Source organism: Ptychodera flava, assembly GCF_041260155.1.
Source record: "Ptychodera flava strain L36383 chromosome 23 unlocalized genomic scaffold, AS_Pfla_20210202 Scaffold_23__1_contigs__length_28996876_pilon, whole genome shotgun sequence".
NCBI lineage: Eukaryota > Metazoa > Hemichordata > Enteropneusta > Ptychoderidae > Ptychodera > Ptychodera flava.
In genome coordinates this window covers 18081420-18098601 of record NW_027248277.1, presented here as the reverse complement: position 1 = coordinate 18098601, position 17182 = coordinate 18081420, and the positions used below count along the sequence as shown (strand labels likewise).

The 17182-nt window shown below is 38.5% G+C and overlaps 2 protein-coding genes across 2 annotated transcripts in view; both read right to left on the bottom strand.

Annotated features, from left to right (window-relative positions):
* Positions 1-7081, bottom strand: part of LOC139123538 (pyruvate kinase PKM-like) — a 35758-nt gene extending 28677 nt beyond the window's left edge. Inside the window, exon 1 of the mRNA XM_070689708.1 lies at positions 6997-7081. The gene's annotated coding sequence lies outside the window, so the exon portion shown is untranslated. The remainder of the gene's footprint in view (positions 1-6996) is intronic.
* Positions 1-17182, bottom strand: part of LOC139123539 (tripartite motif-containing protein 2-like) — a 160667-nt gene that overhangs the window by 84446 nt on the left and 59039 nt on the right. The gene's annotated exons all lie outside the window — the stretch shown is intronic.

The following is a 17182-nucleotide window of genomic DNA, read 5'->3' as shown; positions in this document are numbered from 1 at the left end:
CCTATCAATTTTTGTTGCCTTTCAAGTAAATTTTTTTACAGATTTTTGCCAAAGTTTTGATGAAAACTGTAACCAATGAAATGTGATGTCTGTTTGGTCCAAAATTATCAGAAAAATTACAGAAAAATTCACAAAAATTGGTAAAATGTTGCACTGAAATTTTGGTGGGAAAAATTACAGCACTCAAGGGTTAATCATGCTTGAGAACACACTACACTGCCTGAGATCATACCACCATTGACAGTCATGCACCCAAACTAAGTGGAAAGACACACAGGCCATATTCCTGAACCTTTGATTCAAGTTCCAGCTATGCATGTCAGTACAGTGACAGTCTCTTGAAAAAAGACATGTTTTATAATTTGCTATATAGTCGATTTTACTTTCTTTTTTTCCTCATAAACCCACATCTGTACCTGCAATACATACAGTTTCAATATATCAAAGATACTCCCTATTCAACACAGCAGTTTGGTATCACAGGAAAGAGCCTTATTTTATCATATTCTTTTTAAAATCAGGTTTCTATTAGAGGGAAGTGGAGCTTTTTTATTATTATTAACACTTCTTTAAAACATGAAAAAGTCATTTTGATTTCCAACAGTGTGTATACACACAGTCTGTACCAGGGGTGAGCAAATCCATTTTGAATCCAGTGGTCCCCGGACCAGTAGCAAAAACAATTCAGTGGTCCTGCAACTTGGTCTGGTGGTCCGATCCTTTCCCCCCATTTTTTTTTGTAAATTGTAATAAATAAAATCACGAGCATAATCAACATTCGCTTTAATTTCAATAAAAATCAAGCGTAGTGATGTTGGGGTGATGTATTTCTATTGTCCGATGCGCGTTGCGTTCCGTTACACTGTTTATTCGCGTAAAGAGATTATCGCTACTTGGTCTAACATTATCATAAATGATGACACCATTTTTACCTAACATGCAATGAACTAAAGGACAATTCGCATGCGTACATAGGCTGTGTTTCGTATTTACACGTGCTGGTTGCGTTTGACTGGACTACACTTGCAGTCAACACCAATGTAATCATTACGACCATGATTTCATTTCTCTTGATGACAAGACATCGATTTCAACACCATTTCAGAGGAACAGAGTGAAGAGGTCTAAAGTGTTCCGATTGTATAACTTTAAGTTAAGTTAAAACGAAGTTCACATGCCCTGTCCGTGAAAACGAGTGCATAAGTGCATGGAGCAAGCGGTTTTCGAGGACATAGGACATCGAAACAAATATGACCTTTCTTAAATGTAAATTTTCCTATTCGTAGCGGCATTGTTTACAGCTACCGGGAGATCTGTGTGACACATCAATCACATGCTCGATAGGGCTTCATGACACGCCAGAAAAATCGCAATGGGGTTTGAATCAAAACAATATTTTTCACGTAAAATTCCCGCCAATGGATACGTTTGATCACAATTGCGTCGTCAGTTTATTTTAAATAGTGTTACAAGTACCAAATCAAGAAAATCTACCTTAAAATACCATGTAGTACGCAAGGCACAGCAATCAGAAAAGATTTCAAAGAATCGATCATGGACTCTGCGAGGGTCGCAAAAAAAATGGCGTTCGGCCGAGTTTGGGTCATCTGCTTTTCTATCCTTCCTTTATACTTTGATTTGCAGTTATTGAATCGCTAAAATAAGTTGAAATTGCTTTCAATCAGATAAATAGGTCCCAATCGAACTTATTTGACCAGTCATCAAAACGAAAACCATGAATATTCGACTCTTCACACAACGAGAATACAGATCGTCAGTGGACGCCATTTTCTAAGTTGCGGAGCAAAGCATTACACAATAAACTATCAGTTTGCGTCTCATTATAAACCTTTATTCAAAAACTGGCTTCGTCAGTTTAATTTTACGTATACTTAATCACAAGAACAGACATCAGAATGAAACAGACCGTCATACTTTTGCAGTGTAGAGCGAACAAAAATTCATGTTCTCCTGACACATTATGAAAGACGCAATTCAATGAAAATGACCTACACGCGATAGCGTAATCAAACGCCGATTTAGCGCTGAAAATCGATTAGGAATAAAAAGATCACCCACTTTCCTTATCAAGAAATATTGCTTATTGAGAATAAACTGACGTTTCAAAGTAGCTGTATACTTTACGGCCGATTCAGGCTAGTTTCTTCGTCAAAGACGACACCACCGTACCCACTCTTTGAGGGGACGCTACAGCTGGTGTGACGTCATCAACAGCGAACGCCAGCGCAACGCGCATCCTACCAGCTGATCCCCTCGTTCGCACATTTTGACAATAGCGTTTCCCGACCGATTGGTGGAGGGACTGTGTTTCCACATTGTCGCTGGACTATTTTGCCAGCTGTTTTATGACAAAATCATATCTCAAATGATTAGCTATAGTCATTCAAAGAACCTGCTCTTTATGCAGAGCAAAGTTGACTCAATGCAGCAGACGATCGACCGCTGCTGTGTGAGCTCTATTCAATTACTGTACGGTACTGTCTATAGAAACATCAATTCAGCAATACTGGTACCCCTATTGACCCTGTTGCGTGAAAGATGATGTAAGTGGCAGTGGAAGTCACCTGATACCAAATATGACCCGAGAATGATGGCAGTGCAGGACTGGCAACGTTGTGTACACGCTTGCGGGTATCGGATTGCGCACTTTGCTATCTTTTTGTATCTGTTATTTTTTGATTATCTACTGGTCCGTCGGACCAGACAAAGTGAAAAACTAATGGTCCGCGGCAAAAAATCGATGGTCCCGGACCTCGGACCACTGGATTTGCTCACCCCTGCTGTACACTACAGTATTGAATATGTGGGCATGTTATCATGGTGATTTCAAGACTAGTATGACTACATTTAAATCTGGAATCAAATCTGCCTTGTTCATTTTAACGATTGAATTCAAATGTGAGTCCGGGATGAAATTGAACTGTTCATGTTAACTTATATGCACAATATGTGGGAATAACATGAGCCACTCGGACTACATTATTTCAATGGCGTAAATTACCGAATACACTGCAAGTTACGCATGACATTCCAACAGCAGAGACTTCCACAAATGCATATCATGCATCATTACTATTTAGTACATGCATATTCATATGCAGATAGAGTACGTTATCTGAAGAGAGGGACATGAGTTGAATTAGAAAGTACTACCATGCGGGTATTAAAGTCTGTCTGTTACCTCCTTTGTACTATGTAGTCACTTCATGTTGGAGACTACTGACAAATTTAAAGATATCAAAATTTACAGATCCCATCTAGAACAGAAATAAAACCAAAGCAAAAAAGGGAAGTATTGAGCACAAAAATACATTTGGGAAATGGTTTTGAGCAAAATAAAATCTTAAAGGTCACACAAAGAGATATGGGTAATGGAGGTCAAAGGTCAAACAGGTAAATAATGCTGAACATGTCAGCAAACGGTTGCATCTGAAGTCAAATAATTTTTTACAGCATAGACACAGATCAAAAGTAACTCATCTTTAAAATATATCAGTGGAATAATAAACAGGTTTTATCATGTAATCTGAGCAAGCTGTCATTTCAAGGTACTTTTTAAGGACAAATATTATGGCATATGGAGACACATCTGAATGATTGATGTGTGCAAATTTCTGTATGCGACAGGGGTGTCAGAAAAAAACAGTTGTACCAGTCGCAATATAAATGTGATACCACAATGCTTTGCACAGAGATTTTACTTCATTTGAGCCTTCCACTCCCATTTCCCCAGTATTTAGGTTCAACTATGCCATGGAGAACAATGGGTTTGTACCAAACTGTGGTGGTGAAAGGGTTAAATTTATTACCCCATCTTGTCAGTCATTTTCAAAAGTGTAATGTAAACAATAATGACAGTTACGACCTTCTTGCAGCTATGCAAAGATAAAATTTGTCAAATAACGACACCTGGTTGATAAGATTTGGATTGACAACTCCAATGAAGCAGTGATTTCTTGCATTCTACAAAATTTCAATCGTTAGCTGTTTATGATTTACTGGGCATATACTATAAACATCATTTCTACTGGAACACTGGCGACAATAGAGAAGGCCATCCAAGTAATACTGACAACCACAAGGACATACCTTACTAAATTTAGCATTTATGACTCACAATCACCAATTTTTTTTGAACTCATGGCTTTTTTGATTTAATACCCTGCTAGGTCTGCTATTTGCAACAATTACGTTTGGAACTCACAACAGAAAACTATGCTTGATGATCAGGCTCTAATTATAAAGAACATTCTCTTTTCAATTCAGTCAATTGTTTTTTCTACAATGCAGTTTACCAAAAGTAGATCCTTTCACGTATTGCCAAACATATCATTAACATTGAGCCTGGTTGTGTATTGCAAAATTTGCATTTAAGGTTACTTCAAACATGAAAGATTGCATAATCATATGCAGTAAGATACAATCACGTTTTACAGAGAAGGACATCATAAACAACCAAATAATTTTGGACCTTGAATCAGATCACACAATCTTTTTACAGCTAGCCCATTTACCAGATTATGTACATGTATACATACCTACACATTAAAAACAGAGAGGGGGCTGCATTACTACACACCAAAATTGATAGGTTAAAATATATTCCATATTCCCGCAGGTGTACCTAAACACATACACCAAAATTGATAGGTTAAAATATATTCCATATTCCCCGCAGGTGTACCTAAACACATACACCAAAATTGATAGATTTAGAGGTTATAAACGGCAAGCGAGGGTATTTGGTTGCGGATATAAGACCTCTGGGGTGAAATTAGCATATTTGGCGGGAAATAATCACCGAGCGAAGCGAGGTGATTATTTCACCCAATATGATAATTTTCACCCCAGAGGTCTTATATCCGCAGCCAAATACCCGAGCGCACCGTTTATAACCTCATTATAATATACTTAAGTTAAAAACAAGTGGACAATGTCTTTATTTAGGGCCGAAGTTGAAACGAGAGTTCAGGAGCGCCCAGCCGCATACAAACTCTAAAAAGAACGTTCAGAACGCGCGCGCGTGCACAGTTGAATTCATAAAATACGGTTACGCAACGCATCGATATCGCGATTCAGTAGACATCGAACTTGAAGAATTTTACTTAAAAAAACGCTCAAAAAACTTTAAAAATTATGTTGTTGTGTAACATAATCTCCACTGCTTACAGAAACTCTTCATTTGTTGGTTTGTCAAGCTGCACTAGACTAAAATTTAACAATCAAAATCAATCTGAAGCCATAGACTTGTTCGACATTACAGCGCGTTGAGCTCTCAAGTTGACGTTCGAAATTTGCGCGAGCTCAAAAATGTTACGCGGCGCGCAGGTCTTCTTGTGAGAATATAAACCCGGCTCCAGCCAATCAGATTGCCGGATTCCAGCAAAGCATAATTATAATAAAATATATTCCCCGCAGATGTAAAAATAGATCTGGTATCTACTAAATCTTATCAAAAAGAATGCTATCTATTGACATTGGGAGCCCTAATGATATTTTCACACTGGATACTGACAGCAAAAGCTATGTAGGAGTGGTGTACAATAAGTCCTGTTCTCTTATTTGCTGTGCACCTGCCTATTGTAGTCACCTGTCTGTCTCAATGTGCTCCCAATGTGCTCAACCCATGTGATAATTTTGAATTAGGCAACTTTGTCATGACGACATTATAGAGACAGACATAAACATTTCACAAACACCTACCATAGTATGCAACACCAAAAACATGAAACTCCATAATTCATGGGATATTTCCGACAATATTTGGGCTAGTATGATATGGTACCATGTGGTCCGTGGCACCTTAAAATTTAAAAGCAACCCCTCTATGAGAGTGTGATAATATAATCAACTTGTTCAAAAATGTTACAGAGATACAAAACTATATATATGCATATTTATCCTTTCTTTCCAGAACTAGCTCATAAAAACACACTGAAAATTGGTGTGAGAGAGTAAAATTGAAACGGGTCATAGCTGTAGCATGAACATGAAGCATGAGAAAAGCATGTCACATACCGGTACAGCTGTTTAAGCCTAAGAGTACATTGATAGAAGGTAACACATCAAAAAGTTGCCTCAGCTTGAAAATAAAATGCTATCTTTACTTTTATAAACCAGAGAGTTCCCCATGCAAGGTAAATGTGTGAAATGTATGAACATGATCTGGAAAAAAGTGCATGATCAAATACCAGCTATATTCAAAAGAGTTTAAGGCATAAATAAATTAATTTTCCATATTAATTTTTGATTTAAATATACATTTTCATCAATATTTAGGACTGTAAAAATGAGTCAAACTATGAATTGCATACCTTTTATATAATACTTAATGAGGAAATACATCTTTCTGAAATGCATATGGTGGTGTTGATTTTTTTTATCAGAAACTGAGAAAGGCCACGTTCTGAGATAACCATAGTTTTGTGACACACGTCAGTCCAATAATACGACACCACACAACGGTACCACGACACTAACATGTATGCAAAGGTCTTGCTAAAATATTTTTGGGGTACCAAACATTCTTCCGATGTTAAACATGAACGGACAGTGAACCATTACAACGAAGGTCACAGAAGGTCAATACGACACGGCGTCTTTAAACACCCCCATGCGAAGACCACAGATGTGTCGCTGCAGAAATTCTTGTCACTTATTTTTAGAAGCAGTTCAAATGCTCGCTTTCCCTTGTACACTAAGAAAAAATCTCTTCTGGTTATGTCTTCCATGCGATTTTGAAATTGGCCTTGCTTTCTTATATCACCAAAAATGGCAACTTGTCTCGCCATCCGGTCTGGATATGGTTGTCGTCTGCAGCATTCGGTGTGATTAGCCTTGTCGGCGCACGGTCGACGTTCGCTTGCGAAAACATAACTATTGCGATTAACATTTTCATAAATATGATACTGTAAGCAAACCTTATACAGGAGGAGATGGTCTGGTCTTAGTTTTAATTACAGTTATTCTGCTTACCTGTGCTTTTAGGTCGGCAAAGCTCAGGATCTGTCGATATTATCTATGCAGCCAAGCGTCGTTCAGCTGGGTCAGTGAACTAGTGCGCAAGCGTAGTGTCAACACGCTAGGTATTTTGTCCCTCCGCAGAAAGAGAACTGCTAAATTTTGACTTAAACACAGAGATAGATGCATAAATAACGGACTTACATCTTTAATCATTATCAACTAATTAATGGAATGGTTTTTGAATCATATGCATTTGTTATATAGTTGTATTTCTTGCAATTTACTTGGGATTTTATTTTGCGTACTGATATCTCGATCGGGTGCATACGGTGAAAAGTCATTCCTATAACTGTACTTGGCAATCACCAGATCTTGTCAAACAATAGGACATTAACATATAACTGTCACGCCCCCTCATTTAGCCCGAGTCACGGCGGAAACCTGGCAAAATATGACTTTGTGATAATATTGATCATCGAAACGAGTTCTGATGGAAAAAGTAGAGAGACTTACGGAGATAATGATAACACCTGTGCATAGTGCTGTTCCGGTCTGAGAGATTTAACCCTTTGAATGCTGTAATTTTTCCCACCAAAATTTCAGTGTAACATTTTATTAATTTGCTGTATTTTATTTTGGTAGTTTTGGACCAAATGGCCAAAACTTTTCGTTCGCTACAATTTTTGACCAAAATTTTGGGAAAAATCTGAAAATAAATGCCTAGGCCTATATCTTAAAAAAATTGTTGGTGATATATTCCACCAAGGCAACAAAAGTTGACTTTGGCACTCAAAGGGTTAACACTAGCTTAGCGGGACGATTTAAAACAGTAGTTTCAACCTTTCATCTGATTGAGAAGCAAATTGCGGAGAAACAAATTTAAAGTTACTTCAAACCAGACTATACACTTGTCAATAAAAACCAGGGAATGTAATTATTTGCTACTTTGTGAAGATTGTGCATATCTTTTGAAAATTGGTATTTACTGTTTTTCAGTGTTTTTTACAGTTACGTTTCACTTTCCACAATTTTTTTTTCCTGATTTCGATGAATTAAGCACGCCACATGACACTGTGTTAATTTTGGTAACAGCACTGCTAATTGCCGACAAACAGTTTTCAAAAGGTCAAAGTCGTTTATCATCATCATCCTCAGCATATCCTCCTCCTCCTCCCCATCATCATCACCATCATCATTATCATCATCATCATCATCATCTGTATATTACCTTGAGATGATGGGCCGCAAGTACATCTGGATGCACGGCTATTTCACCAGAGTTTCCCTAAGTATACTCTACTTACATTAGGGCAGGCATCGATTTCCATAAAATCTTCCAAATACACCTAAATTAGTACCGAAATTATTACTATTATTGCTGGCGCTCCTTTTGTCGTTCAGTACGCATCATAATCGCTATTTCCTGTAATCCTTTTATCTTAAAGGGATTAACGAGGAGAAATGACGGAATAAAATCTTACTAAGCCTCAAATCACTTGTAAAAAGATTACTGTCAAATAATCTTGTATTGGACCGATTGTACTTCACACAGTGTAATCACTATGGCCACATGAGGGCGGGCTAAAAGTGGCTATCCCCAATCAAATCAATTTCTTGCCACACTTCAGACCCAAGCAAGCGGTGCATTCGGAGCTGAATTTTATGTCAACTGGAGGCCAAAATGATAATTTATAACTTTTTTTGGGTTTAGCAGTTTGTGATGAAAGGTGAATCGAGAGACTTTGATGCCTTCGATATTACAAAGATTGCAAACAAGATCTGTCACTGGTGCAGCCCAATGAAGCTGTTCGTACAAACAGGTGTTCGCAGGCAGTTTGTCAGCGGGCGGGTGAAATTTATTATGGTGGGGGGGAGGAGGGAGAAACAGTCAATTCTTACTGTGGGGAGGGAAGAAATTTCAGTTTTTTGCAGCGAGAAGGGAAGAAATATTTAGTGGGTATCGGAAAATATGTAGACCTAGGGGGGGGGGGGAAACTGTGGTTTATAGAACTTCCAGGGAAAAAAGCGGCATCACAAATCAGGGGGACTCCCATAGACAAGGTGCACGAATGGGTCATTTTTTCGCGAGAAATTCCTGAACATGGGTCGATAAGTTTTCACCCGAAAGAAACTTAAGCATGGGTCAATAACAAAGCAAATGCCCTGTGCTTTTAGAAAAAGACCTTCACATGCAACAGAATAAAGGTGAAAATTCCCAAAATTTGTCAACTTGAAGTAAATCCCTAACAACGGGTCATAGTTTTTGGAATGTAAATGGTTAGTTGTTTTCAAGTTAGGCGGTACCCCCCCCCGGGGACCCCGCATGAAAATATCACTCTGAGGAGTACCTCTCTGGGAGGGCAGTGGGAAGCTTAAGCTGTTGTCGGGAGTGGGCAGGCCATACTATACTGGAGGGCAGTGGACATTATGATCATCGAGAGGGCAGGTTTTTTCGCATGTGCTGTTAGCAAGTAGTGACAAACAGTTTGACTTTCCCGTTTACATTACAAAGTCAAGGTCATAAATATGTAAAATCAGTATATCAGCTTAAGGAACATGGTTTGTGATTATTTTGTAAACTTGACTGAATTTGGCAGTTCGCTGAAACCTTGTCAGTAAGAAAATGTTGAAGTTTCCCTATTCCTAACTCTCGCCGCAAGAGCATGTCAGTGCTCTTGTGTGAACACCTCTTGATAGCATTAGACGAAAGCATAACAATCTAGAGGGCGCACTTTACATTCTGAGAGCTTTCCCTTCTTTTTGCTTTACCAACTACAGATGACTAAATATATTTATTTCAGTGTCATCGTAGAACGCAACTCCGAGACACAAATTTGGACTCTCAAACTTTTACAATTCTTTTCTGATCTATCACTTGTGGGGGTTCATTTTAAAGCTCTTGGTGTGTAAAGAAAACTTTTCACCAGCTTAGGGACTGGTCAGTTTCTTCGGCCTGGGGGGGGGGGGCGGTGGATTATTTTTTGCCAACGTCAAAAAGTGGCTGACCCCCCCTATTCCAAATTTGAAAACAGGGTGACCCCCCCTATTCCAAATTTTGAAAACAGGGTGACCCCCCCCCCGCACGCGACAACTGTATATATATATATATATATATATATATATATATATATATATATATATATATATATATATATATATTATATATATATATATATAAAGTGTTTTAATGAAATGTTGGCATGTCATTGTAAGATAGGAATTTCAAAGTGTCAATCTTAAAGTTTGAATACAGTACATTTTGAATGAGCTGTGAATGTATTTCACACTTTCTATGCTTAACCAGATGTCCTGAACTGTTGTACAGAAATGGATGTCAATCATTAATTATATTGATATCAAACAGGAAAAAGCAGTAAATCAAAAATTTGATGGATGTTAAGACTTGCCAGCTATCCAATTAAATCTCCTGAGGAGCCATAGAGAGGCATTTTAGCCAAATCTGATGTGTGCAGAGTCTGAGATGACTTTTTTTTGTAACATTGATATTTGTGCATGTTGCTTTCTCATACTGAATTCTCATAGAGAGAACAGAAAAGTATCAGGAATTTGTCATGCTTTTCATATGAAGTGCAGATTTCATAATAGTACACTTTCACTTAGCAAACATCAAGATATCTCTGGCATATATCTCTGATATATTAACCCTTTCACCCCAGTTCCCTGTATACAGGTCCAACTTAACCATAGAAAACAATGGATTTGGGACAAACCATGGTGTTGAAAGGGTTAAAGTATGGCGCCCGAAGGGCGCGGAGAAAAAATTGAACATCCTGATATTTCTGATATATATGTCTTGTATATAAAGTAATGCACAGGAAGGGTGTGCTGAAAAATGTCTGATATATTAAAGTAATGCGCTCGAAGAGCAAGCTGAAAAATATTTAACATACATATATCTCTGATATATGTATGCCTGATATGTTAAAGTTGGGCGTGCAGAAAAATATGTCTGATTATTAAAGTTACGCGCCTGAAGGGCGCGCTGAAAAAGCAACTGGATGAAATTTGTGGCTGACACGATGCATTTTAGGCAATGATGAGCCTGTGTCGAAATTCAAAAACACACTGACCCCCCCTATTGGGCATTTCAAAAACATGGTGACCCCCCCTATCACCAAAGTCAAAAACAGGGTGACCCCCCCCCCCATGAATCCACCGCCCCCCCCCCCGGCCGAAGAAACTGACCAGTCCCTTAGTTTTTCGAATTTCGAAAATTTCATTTTTCTCCATAGAGTTAAAACAGGAATGGCATCCATTTTGAATTTTAAATATCGGTAAATCTGAAGTTATTTGTTTCCCTTGTACCAAAATTTGCACGGTGACCCCCAATTTCTGTTCTTGATTTTGAAATATAATGTTTGATAGATTCCACAAGGAAAGTTTGAGCAAAAGTTTTAGCCTTTCACTTCGAGGCGTGAACTTCCTTAAAGGGAAAGTATAAGTACGTATAGAAAATAATGTCATCACACTCACATCATTTTTATTCTACAAAAGCAGTACATTCAATTTCCGCTCATTAGAGTTTACTGAAATACCAAATATTGGCATAATTCAATGATATCATTTATGAATACATTTTAGTCAGGACTTAATTTCAGCTAGACTGCGCCTCAGGGTCAGATAATCGGACTCTCGAAGTTTTACAATACTGTACTTTTTGGGTCTATCACTTGCGGCGCTCATTTTAATGCTCATGGAGTAAATACAGTTTTCACCATCTTAGTTTTGTGCAAATCGAAAATTTGATTTTCTCCATGGAACAGGGATGGAGGCCATTTTGAATTTCAAATATCAGTAAATATGGTTGAGTGATTTGTTTCTCAAGTACCAAATTTTGCATGTATGGTGACTCCCCGGGGTGACCCTAGATTTTGTTCTTGATATCGAAGGGACATTGTTTGAAGTTCCCACACAGAAAGATTGAAAAAGTCCAAGGCTTTCAATTTCGAGCCTAGGCGTCTACTGCCTTAACGAGAAACTGTTCACATACTGAACAACAATACACTGCAAAAGCACCAAAAGTTCAGCAAGTTTGAGATCGGGATAGGTCTTCTGCTATGCTCTGATGTGATGGTGTCGTGTGCATACAGTTTAGATGACTCGCTCTGGGAAATTTAGCATATCGTCTGCAAAAAAAATTCATATTATGTCGATTCCGCCTTCTCCGTTCCTCGCCGTGATTTCATGGTGGAGGGCGCTCTGCACAACCAGTCGAGATCTGTTCTGGGACACACGACGTTCGCGAAATCTGCTTTTGAATATTCGCGTTGACGTTTCCACATTATATCTCAAGATCGTCATCTTAAAATTAACTGTCTCGCACGAAACAACATTTTTATAGATTCGCTGAAAATTTTATGAGGGCTTGTGTATTTTGCTGATGAGAAATATTTTCTCATCAATCTATTTCGTTGATGAGAAATGTGATAATGAATTTAATAAAAAACAGACGAAAAACGAGGTTTGTCTTGTAGTGATCTCGAACGAGATTGCTTTAAAAAATTAAATTGATGTGAAAAATGAACTATGAACGTCTTAAAGGTAAGGGTAACACTTACAATCCTATGAAATTTTCTGTAACAGTGAATCGATTGAATATCGAATCAAGGTATTTTTAAAATTACACAGTCGAAATTTTGATCTATTCAAGAAAAAGAAAGCATTTACGCTGTTTACGCTGTGAGCTGGAATGGATGTATGTTGCGTGGCCAGCGTTGCCCATAGCTCTACGGTACATACATTTCGAGTTGACTGCAGACGACAAACCAATGTGATACATAATTTGCGACGTGTGTAGGCGCTCTTATCTCGGACATTCAATTTAAAACGCCATACCTACCTATCTCCTCCGGCTCTAAGTTCACATCCCCGACGATTGACAGCGGGAGTCCGACCAGATGACGACACCGCGGGACCGGGTAAGGCGATGTTTTCCTCGCTCTCGGAAAACATATTGCTTCACTCGTCTACTCATGTACTTCACTGATGTATATAGCGAATACACTATACCAGGACAGTTGGACTGTACAATATTCCAACTGGCAATGTCTCATTGATCGTTTCAATGAAAGAGCAAACCATTCCATTCCGATATAGGGGTGTTGGGATTAAAATCTCAATCCTGGATTAAGCACGCCCTTGAATTTATACTTGTACCAAATTCGCAAGGACGAGTCTACAGCTCACTGTTTGTCGTTTGCATCTCCAGGTATTGCCAAGGTTTGTTTTCATCATATTCAAACTGAAAAACATACACCCGTCATTTTGTAGTAGCAATCCTTGTAATTTTTTTTCACTTTTCGAAAGGTGAACTTGAAGTGCCATCCAGAGATCTTAATGCAAGTTTAGGATATGGGCTTCATACATAAAGCGACAGAGAGTCGACCACAGTTAGCTGTCTGCATAACAGTTACTGTGATTGTCCTGCGAACGACACACGGCTAGTTCGGCCCGAAACTCCGTACGCAGTGTAAATTTTTGAAAGATATTTCAGTATTTTTGTTCAGTATGTAAAGACAGATTTCTTGTTAAACTTCGAAATCGTTTCGAAATGATCATATTTGACAGTCAACACGGCCTGTGTGTGTGTGCAATCTCCTATTTTAATGTTGAATCTAAAACCAATGAGTGTAGTTGGGTAAAATTCATTGTCAACAACAGCATTGTTTATAGTATGCAATGCATTGTAAAGCGAATACTTTAGGTTAAAAATATTTTAGGGAGAATGTTAAAAACATTAACTTGTTTTGCAGCAGAAATTATGAAAATACTGTCACGTATTTTACGCTATACTCTGTTTCTTAGACATGTATCGGTGATATCATCTCTACTGTCTATGGTGATATGTTCACAGTGCCTAGAAACCGATCTCAATTTTCATCCAACGTCCTTCCATGTTAATCATACTTCAGTCAATTGATGATCAAGTTGATTGTAGCACCATACAACGCAAGGATTTTCAGTCAATTTCAGTAAGAATTGAAAATTATTTTAATAATTGTAAATTACAGGCAAACTTTGGTCCGGACCCTGCCAAAAATAGCGCCCTCTGCTACCGATGTACAAAGGAGGTGGAGAGAGAGAGAGAGAGAGAGAGAGAGAGAGAGAGAGAGAGAGAGAGAGAGAGAGAGAGAGAGAGGAGGAGAGGAGGAGAGAGAGAGAGAGAGAGAGAAGAGAGAGAGAGAGAGGGGGGGAGGAGGGAGGGAGAGATCTTGTATTCAATCCTGAAACGAGGGAGACAGTAGAGACAGACTGTCTGCATTTATTTGACAAAAATTTCAGATGTTGGAAGAAAGGCAATAATTTCCAGGTGACTCAAGGGAAAACTTCTTTGGAAAAAATTACGGCTTTTTACGTATTGAAAAGACAGCATGACTGCTTATCTGATTCCCGTGTACAGAGAAAGATTACAAACGGTGAATATATAACGATGTCTTGATTCCGAACATTAGGCTTTGCAGAATCCCCTATAGGAATGATCATCGTTCGGTCCGCCCAGCTTGGTTAGGTTGCCTCAGCATGTTGTTTCAAGGGAGTGTCTCTGCCGAGTAAACACCCTTGGCTATCGAAATTGGGAAATTATATTCAGACCTATTAAATCATGTCAACAAGTTCTTAATTTGTTTTCAGTGTTTTCGGTTGAAACTAAAATGGATCGGGTTTTATTTTAAATGACACGAAATTTGAGACAAGTCAAAATGATTTATCAGTTCACCCCCAAATTCCATGTAGACTAGTCTACAATCACTATTGATAACAATGGGTATGGGTCAAACCATGTGTAATTTTGGGTTCGGGAGGCACGCACATTTTAACAAAATTCCAAATGGCAAAGTTGAAGAACACTGTCGACACTACACCGTTATGCAATTGGCAACTTCTCGAATTGATGTTTGAATTTCATTCACAGTTGAAGCTAACCTGAGAGAAACACAAATTTCTGTCATTTTGAAGATCTGCCGTATGAATTTATCTAATGTCATCCTTGTTTGAAATACATACATCAGCATTTTTTTTCAAAAAGTCTCAAGGACTGTAAAAGTTTTACAAACATTTCACTCCTATCACAGAGGTGGGGTAAAGTATTTGTCAAGGTGTCAAAACTATTGAGTCGGCCTGTTCACCCCAGTTCCCTGTATACAGGTCCACACTCACCATCGATTACTAAAGGGTCTGGGCCAAACCATTATAGTGAAAGGGTAGAAGAACGTCAGAAATAATGTGAAAATTTCTGCATCAGGGAGAACTTTCAGTCAGTGTTATGTAAATTTAGCTTCAGTGTAGAATGCACAGAGGGGAAAATATTTGGCGTCTCAAACTTTCATAATTAAATATTTTTTTGGTGTACCACTTGTGGGGCTCGTTTTGCAGCTCACAAAGTAAATGTTTTTACCTGCAAATTTTTCTGAAAATCAAAACTTTAATTTTCCCTGATAAAGGTAACACAGGGATGTCAGGTGACATGAATTTCAAGTGTTGGGATATATTGTGAAATAATTCTCCCTTGTACCAAACTTGTACAGAGATCCTTAGTTTTCATTCTTGATTTCAAACGGGAATGGTTTAAAAGTTTCCTTTCAAAGAGTTTGAGCAAAAGTCATCTTTCAAGGCATGTATGAGGATGCACTAATATGAGGTTATTACGAAAATACCGCAAAGGATGCACGAGGACATTGGCGCAGCGTATCGCCCGACGCGCTTCTGCAAGTTTCGGAGTGTGTGCGCTACACACATACGTACGTACAAAGCGCGCGCGAGACTTGTTCCGGCACTCGTCCAATGGGTACATGGGTGGGTGGGTCCCTTGAAACAGTTCTACAGTGAACGCGCAGATACAATCGCAGGGAATGGGGCGCCTTGAAACCGTACGTGTTACGGAACGGGCGCCCGTTCCGTACGGCTTTTTTAGCGCACGCTAAATTCTATTGTTCTCGATGGTAGATGTATAATAATAATGAATATTATATTACCATCCCTGTCCATTGAGTTTTAATTGGTCGAGCTGAATCACATGACTGCCCACAAATACAAAGTAATGGTTTGTTTTCACGCCCGTGAATATGAATAATATCGTAAACATAGTAGCTTTACGGCTAAAACGAAAACTGTGATTTGTACAAAGATCATAATCAACCACAAAATAAAATGGAGCATTTGCGGGTCAAGTTGAGAGTTTTTTTTTCAAAAAAATCTCCGGATTTGCAAAATTTTTGCAGCGCCCGCGCACAACTCACTGACAGGTTCTGGGGCACCGTTGTCGTTCGCACGGGGAATTTTCGTAAATTTTGACTGCTTTTAGGGGTTCATTGATAATAAAATGACTGAAACAAGTCATCGTAGATGACACAGTCCCCACTTGTTAATGGGTACTTTGATTACAAGTCCTCAGAGAGGATAGAGTCCTCTTAATGAATTTGGTCTGTGGTGTCCTTTACTAAGTTTGAATAAAATCGGTGAATAAAATCTGTTGAGACGTGCCCTAGTTTTGGCAAAGGACATGAAAAAATTGTAACAAAATGGCTGCCATGCAGCCATATTGGATCATATCATGAAACAAATTGACTTACATATGTATGACATAGGTTAATGTCCTTGTACCAACTTTGAATAAAATCGGTTGAGATATGCCTCGGTTGAGTTATGGCTCTGTACATGAAAAAATCATAACAAAATGGCCACACGGCAGCCATTTTGGAATGTATCACAAAACAAATTGACATGCATATGTATGACATAAGTCAATCTCCTTGTACCAACTTTGAATAAATTTGCTTGAAACATGTCTGAGTTATGGTTCTGTACATGAAAAAAACGTAACAAAATGGCCACACAGCGACCATATTGGATCGTTTCACTAAACAAATCAATGTGCATATATATTACATAGGTTGATGACCTTGTACCAACTTTGAATAAAATCGGTTGAGATATGCCGGAGTTATGGCTCTGTACATGAAAAAATCGTAACAAAATGGCCGCCTGGCGGCCATATTGGATCGTATCACAAACTGTGCATGTCTATGACATTGGTCAATGTCCTTGTACCAACTTTGAATAAAATCGGTTGAAACATGTCTGAGTTATGGCTCTGTACATAAAAAAATCATAACAAAATGGCCGCCTGGCGGCCATATTGGATCGTATCACAAAACAGATCAACGTGCTTATGTATTACATA